The sequence below is a fragment of the Gossypium hirsutum genome, chromosome D09 (genome assembly GCF_007990345.1).
Source record: "Gossypium hirsutum isolate 1008001.06 chromosome D09, Gossypium_hirsutum_v2.1, whole genome shotgun sequence".
Lineage (NCBI taxonomy): Eukaryota > Viridiplantae > Streptophyta > Magnoliopsida > Malvales > Malvaceae > Gossypium > Gossypium hirsutum.
Genome location: NC_053445.1, coordinates 43,500,031 through 43,507,165, shown reverse-complemented (window position 1 = coordinate 43,507,165; position 7,135 = coordinate 43,500,031).

Below are 7,135 nucleotides of genomic sequence, written 5' to 3'. Positions count from 1 at the left end.
GAGCATACTAGACATTTGATAATTGTGTTACAGACTTTGAGATATAAACAGTTATATGCTAAATTCAGCAAATGTGAATTTTGGCTTCGAAAAATCAGATTTTTGGGTCATATTGTTTCAACGGAAGGCATCAGAGTTGATCCGAGCAAAATATCTACAATTATAGACTGGAAACCACCAAAAAATGTATCTGAGATCAGAAGTTTCCTGGGATTAGCGGGATACTACTGGAGATTTGTAAAAAGATTCTAGATGATTGCAATACCGTTAACTCGATTACTTCAAAAATATGTGAAATTCGAGTGGACTAATAAGTGTCAACAGAGTTTCGAACAGTTAAAAGCACTGTTAACAGAGGCACCGGTTTTAGTTCAACCTGAATCGGGTAAAGAGTTTATGATTTACAGTGATACATTGTTAAACGGACTGGGTTGTGTATTTATGCAAGACGAAAAAGTTATAGCTTATGCTTCTCGACAGTTGAAACCACACAAGAAGAATTACCTGACACATGATCTTGAATTAGCTGCAATAGTATTCGCATTAAAGATTTGGCAACACTATCTGTACGGTGAGAAATACTAAATATTTACAGATCATAAAAGCCTGAAGTATTTGATGTCACAAAGAGATTTGAATCTGCAACAACGGAGATGGCTCGAGTAACTGAAAGATTACAAGTTTGTAATTGATTATCATCCGGGAAAAGCTAATGTTGTAGCTGACGCTTTGAGCCAGAAGTCCCTATTTGCTTTGCGGACAATAAATGCTCAGATGATGTTATGTGATGATGGATCTATTCTAGCTGAATTAGAAGCTAGACCGATATTTCTGCAACAAATCTGAAAGGCTCAGAAAAATGACAGTGAGTTGTAAGCCAGACGAATCCAGTGGGATTCTAATTCTGATTCTGAATTTAGTATTGGAACTGATGATTGTTTAATATTCTGGAATAGAATTTGCATACCTAAAGATACTGAACTAATTCAGAAAGTTTTGAGCGAAGCACATAGTAGTCGCTTTTCTGTTCATCTGGGTAGCACTAAAATGTATAATGACCTGAAACAGTTGTACTGGTGGTTGGGAATGAAACGAGATATATCAGAGTTTGTACCGAAATGCTTGATCTGTCAATAAGTAAAAGCCGAACATCAAGTACCGTTAGGTTTATTACAGCCGGTGATAATTCTGGAATGGAAATGTGACAGAGTTACTATGGATTTTGTATCGGGATTGCCCATGACTCTGAAAAAGAAAGATGCAATATGGGTTATCATTGATCAATTGACAAAATCTACTCATTTCATACCGATGCGTACAGATTACTCATTGGATAGATTAGTTGAATTGTACTTATCTGATATTGCACGATTACACAGTATACCGTTGTCTATTATATATGATAGAGATCCGAGATTCACATCGAGATTCTGGAAGAAATTACAAGAAGCTCTGGGAACGAAATTGAATTTCAGTACAACCTTTCATCCTCAGAATAACGGTCAGTCCGAAAGAGTTATACAGATACTTGAGGATATGTTGCGTTGTTGCATACTTAAATTTGAATTTAGCTAGGAGAAACACTTGCCTCTGATTGAATTTGCATATAACAACAGCTTCCAGATGAGTTTGAAAATGGCTCCGTACGAAGCTTTATACGGTCGTAAATGTCAGACACTGTTATATTGGACAGAATTGAGTGAGAAAAAGATTCACGGGGTTGAATTGATCAGAGAAACTGAAGAAAAAGTAAAAGTGATTTGAGACAGTTTAAAAGCAGCCTTAGATAGACAGAAATTATATGCGGATTTGAAACGTAAAGAAATAGAGTTTCAGGTCAGAGATCGAGTATTCTTGAAAGTGTCACCGTGGAAGAAAATTTCCCGTTTCGACCGTAAAGGAAAGTTAAGTTTGCAATTTATCGGGCCGTATAAAATTGTTGAAAGAATACGGCCTGTAGCATATCGACTATCATTACCGTCTGAACTTGAAAAGATACATAATATTTTTCATGTTTCGATGTTACGTCGATAGTGATCTTACCCATCATATGTGATCTCTCTCGTTGATATGGAAATACAACCAGATTTATCATATAGCGAAGAACCGATCAGAATTCTGGCCCGAGATAACAAAGAATTAAGAAATAAACGTATAGCACTTGTGAAGGTTCTTTGGCATAAACACGAGATAAAGGAAGCTACGTGGGAACCCGAGGAAGCTATGCGAAAATAGTACCCTAATCTGTTTACCGGTAAGATTTTTGGGGACGAAAATTCCTAATGGGGGGAGAGTTGTAACAGCTCGGTTTAGACCCTAGTCGGACAGTGTTTTGGGACCATAAATCCGAGTTAGAAAAATATTTTAATATTATTTTCTGTGCTTATAGTATGTGAATTGATATATGTGAAATTGCCGCGAATTAGTTTTATTGTTTGTGTGCCGATTTGTGAAAAAAGACTTAATTGCAGAAAATACAAAAGTTCTGTGCCATTTGTTAAAGTGCCGAATTGACATGGCTTTTTAAATATGAGGTCTTTATGATGCAATTGGACCATTGAATTAATGCATGGACTAGTATGGACATTAATTAGTGGGATTTTAATGTTATATAACTAAGGCTAAAATGGTAATTGTTGTATTATTATGAATTATATTAAAACAAAACAAAATGATGGCCATTTTATCATCTTTTATGGCCAAATGAAGCAAGGAAGAAAACTAAAATAGGGTTTTGATATTCGGCAACTTGGTAGTTTGATTAGATCAAGATAAACAATTACCAGAACTAGATCGGGGGAAATGAAAAGTAAACGAGTAGACGACGGTTATCCGAGCAATATGAGATTTTAGAAGCTAGCTCGATTTCAGACAAGGTCGGAGATTTGCTATCACACTATCCAGACGATTTTTGGTACTTTTGGATCTTATGTAAATAATATAAATATGGCATGTATAAGCTAGTTTATGGTGTGAATTATATGGTCACTTATGTCGGTGAATGTGGTATGGATTTTGGGGTTTGATCAAGCTATGTGATATGGCTTGAGTTGGAAATGTTTAGTTTAGAATGGAAACATTATGTGTTATGTTCATTTTGCGATCATTTTGATAAATGGTATTTTGGCATAATTGAGGTATGAATGGTGATATGTGGTTAAATTGTAAAGGAATATTTTGAATCATATGTATGACCAAATGAAATGGTCATTTTAGTATGTTTTATAATGTGTTGAAATGAGTTATGGACATATATTTGGATATAAACTTGACATATGAAATTACGTTAAATTTGGTATGTTTGAGATGGTATTTAGTAAATGTTCAATGTTTTACTATTCCGAACTGTATTAAAGGTCCTGTAATCCCCTTACCTATTCCGACGACAGTTACGGGATAGGGACGTTACCGATGTGGCACGTTAAATCATAATTTCAAATGAATATTTTTGGTTAAATTATACAATTGGTCCCTATATTTTTTTTGAGCAATTTAATTTTTTTTTCTTTTATGTTCTTTGAACTTTTCTTCTTCTTTTTTTTTTGTTCTTTATTTTCCATTCTCTTCTGCTTCTCCCTTTGTTTTCCTCCATTCTTTATTTCTTTTAACGTAATTTTTCTATGTTTTTCTTTTGTTAAAACTAGTTCTATACTTTTATTTTTTTGAACAATTTAATTTTATCTTTTTATTTCTTTATTTCCTTTTCTTCTTCCCCTTTATTTTTCTCTCTTCTTATATTATTCACGATAGAAACATAATCTTTGCCCACCAAATAAACCAAGTCATTGTTTCTTTCACATAATTCCTAAATTGAATTTCACTCAAAACTAAATATCAATCATTCTTAATGAAATCTCGAGTTGAATATAACCTAATTTTGAAACTAAAATTGGATCTAACTAATCAATGTAAAAAATCATATACTTAATCAAATCTAAACATAAATTGATTTCCCTATAGTCAAAACAATTTTTTTTTCGTTTCCAAACTTTTACATAATCGTGTAGATTATTCCTTTCATTTTCTTTTATTTTCTGACGAATAAAATTAAGCAAACGATAAAATTGATCTAAACTTTCTTGGATATTCCCAAACAAGCTTAATTGGAAGTCGATCATGGATGAACCAAAGAGAGAAAGGGAGCATGGAACCAAACTGGTTTGGGTAAAGTTGAGGACAAGTTTTGTATGGTGGTCGTTTTAGTCATTGGGAGTGTAGGACTCGTTTGAAGAATATGTGAAACAATATAGTTTCGAGAGGACGAGAATGTTGTAGGCAAGGTAGATAAGGTGGTTGTGGGGGTTGGTTAGGAGATTAAAGGAACGGGCTTGAGAAACTTTGTTGAGGTTGAACTGCCATAAGTCTCAACTGGCAAGGTCTTCAAGTGAGGCGAGCTTGTGGACTAGGTCATTAAGAGATCCAAATTGGTTTGTTAAAGCGATGATGAAAGACTAGGATTTGTAATTGTGGGGTGAGAATATGCGAAGCAAGTTTTATTTTGGTTTCAGCTTTCGCCTTTTCTTTTTTCATAAACATAAAAAAGTTTTAATAAATGGAAAACATAAGAAAAAAGAACTACGCTGAAAGAGATGGAGAATGGAGAAAAACAAAGGGAGAAGCAGAAGAGAATGGAGAATAAAAAAATTTAAAAAAAAGAAGAAGAAGAGATAGTTATAAGAACATAAAAGAAAATTAAATTACTCAAAACGAAAAAAATATGGGGACCAATTGTATAATTTAACCAAAAATTTTTGTTTGAAATGATTATTTAACATGTCACATTAGCTTACTGTTACACCGTTAACGGCAATTAACGACTCAGTGACTAAAATGTTACAACACGTTAACGTAAATGACTAAAATATAACATTTCAAAAATAAATGACTAAAATGAAATCTAAATAAAGAAAAGTGACTATTTTAATAGTTTACCCTAATTACTCTATTTTATTCTTGTAATAATTGATTGCGATAAAAACGATTAATAGAATTGTAACTAAAAAACAATGGAAAGTCATGTATTATATAATACCATAAAGGAAAAACAGCCGTAGAAGTTACGGAACAATGCAAGTTTTTACGTATTTTAAATAAGTATTTCTTTTGAGTTTTAACATATTATTTTTTTACAAAAGAATTCTTTTGTAGAAGTAAGACTTCTTCAATGGGTTAATAATAAAATGATTCCACATGGCCATTTTTATTTACTTTCATGAATTCTTTAAAAAAGAATAAAATGAATTTTTTATTTATTTTGAAGAGATATTTTTTATTGCAAGCTTAAATTTAGATTAAATTTATCATAATATTTTAAATAACAAATTATATGATACCCACATTAAGGGTGATGAAAAAACTAATAAATGTATATTGAACCCAAGATCAAACCTTCAATTTTACCATTCACCCATATCAGAATTTAAGTTATTTAATTTTAATTATTAAAAAATATAAATATTTTTATAATAAAAGCTATTGTTTGATTTTGAATAATATTCAGTCTCAATCAGCCTTTCATATATATAAATTTCAATTTTTTTTTATATATTTTGCCTGACGTAGAAGTGTTGAAATGCGAAAGAAATAGAAAAGTCAACGAAAATAAATAAAATGCAAAATCTATGAAATGGAAGAAACCTCCGTCCTTTTCTTCTGTTGAATTCTCCACTTATTTGCCTACGTTTACTTACCCATTGGTTAACTAATATTTTTCTTATTCCCACTTTCATCTCAATTAATAAATTAACTAATGAATCATAATTTAATAAATTTTAATGTGTAATTTGATATATGAATTTTGATTTGGTGTAATTGTACACATGAAACTTTGATTATGGTTTAAATATATACATGGAATTTTAATTTTGATTCAATCATACACATTTAAAGAAATAAATATATCAAGTATTTTTATATTGAAAAATATAATTATATGTGCATGCAATATATATACATAAAATGAGGTTATATTAATAATTGTGTTAATAATTTGTGATAATTGGTCAAATCAAAATTTCATATATAAAATTACACAAAATCAAATTATGTGTATAAAAATTACACATTAAACCAAAATTCATGTATTTTTTTTAAGACTTATCCCTTTAAATTATTAACTTTAAATTTTTTGGGTAAAGTACAAGAATAATCACCCAATTACACAATTCATTCTATATTGATCACCCATCTATACTTTTTTGTATTTAATCACTCAACTTTTCATAATTACATCTTGTAGCCACTCTCCCGTTACTTGTAGTTAGATGAGTAAGGGAAGTTTACGTAGGCTTTTCATATGGACCACATAACAAATTTAGCCCTTCAATATTTACACATTTTACCAATTTGATCATAAATCTAGAAAGTTCAAAAAATTTAATCTTCAATGTTAACAAAATTGATATTACCCCCAAAATTTAGGCTAAATTAGCCATATATGACGAAATATTTTGTTAATTGGCCATGTAGACCATTTTTTTAAAAAAAATTAAGGAAATATATATATCATTTTTGGAGAGAGTGTGTGAAAGCATGTCTAGCACAATGACAGAAAAGCTCGCCTAACTGGATGCGCTTTCACACACTCTCTCTAGGAACGACCTATTTTCCTAAATTTTCAAAAAATTGACATATATGACCAATTAACAAAGTATTTCAGCATATATGACTAATTTAACCCTAAATTTGAGACTTAAAAAGAAAAAAAGAAAAAAAACACAACTGTGAAATTACATCAACAAATGTCTTGCTAATGTAGATTAGATGATAACATTAAATTTTTAAGAATAAAATTGTAAATAATATAAAAATTGTAAACAAATTTTATGTTTTTTTTCTTCGACCGGATTGGTTTGGATAAAATAAAAAATTATTTATGGGTTTGAATGGGTTTAGACCAACTCACAGGCTTGTTCCACTATTTAAATACTATTAAAAATATTAAAATAATTAAATTTATAAAGTATTAACAATAATTTATCACCAATTAAACATACAACAAAATTTATGAGCTATAAATTATACATAGATATCTGTAATGTAATAGAACTTTTTGGGCCTTCATTCCGAATAAGTTCACATTGAAGTTTGAGGTTTATCTTTAATTACTTAGCATCCTCCTTTTAATATAAATTAA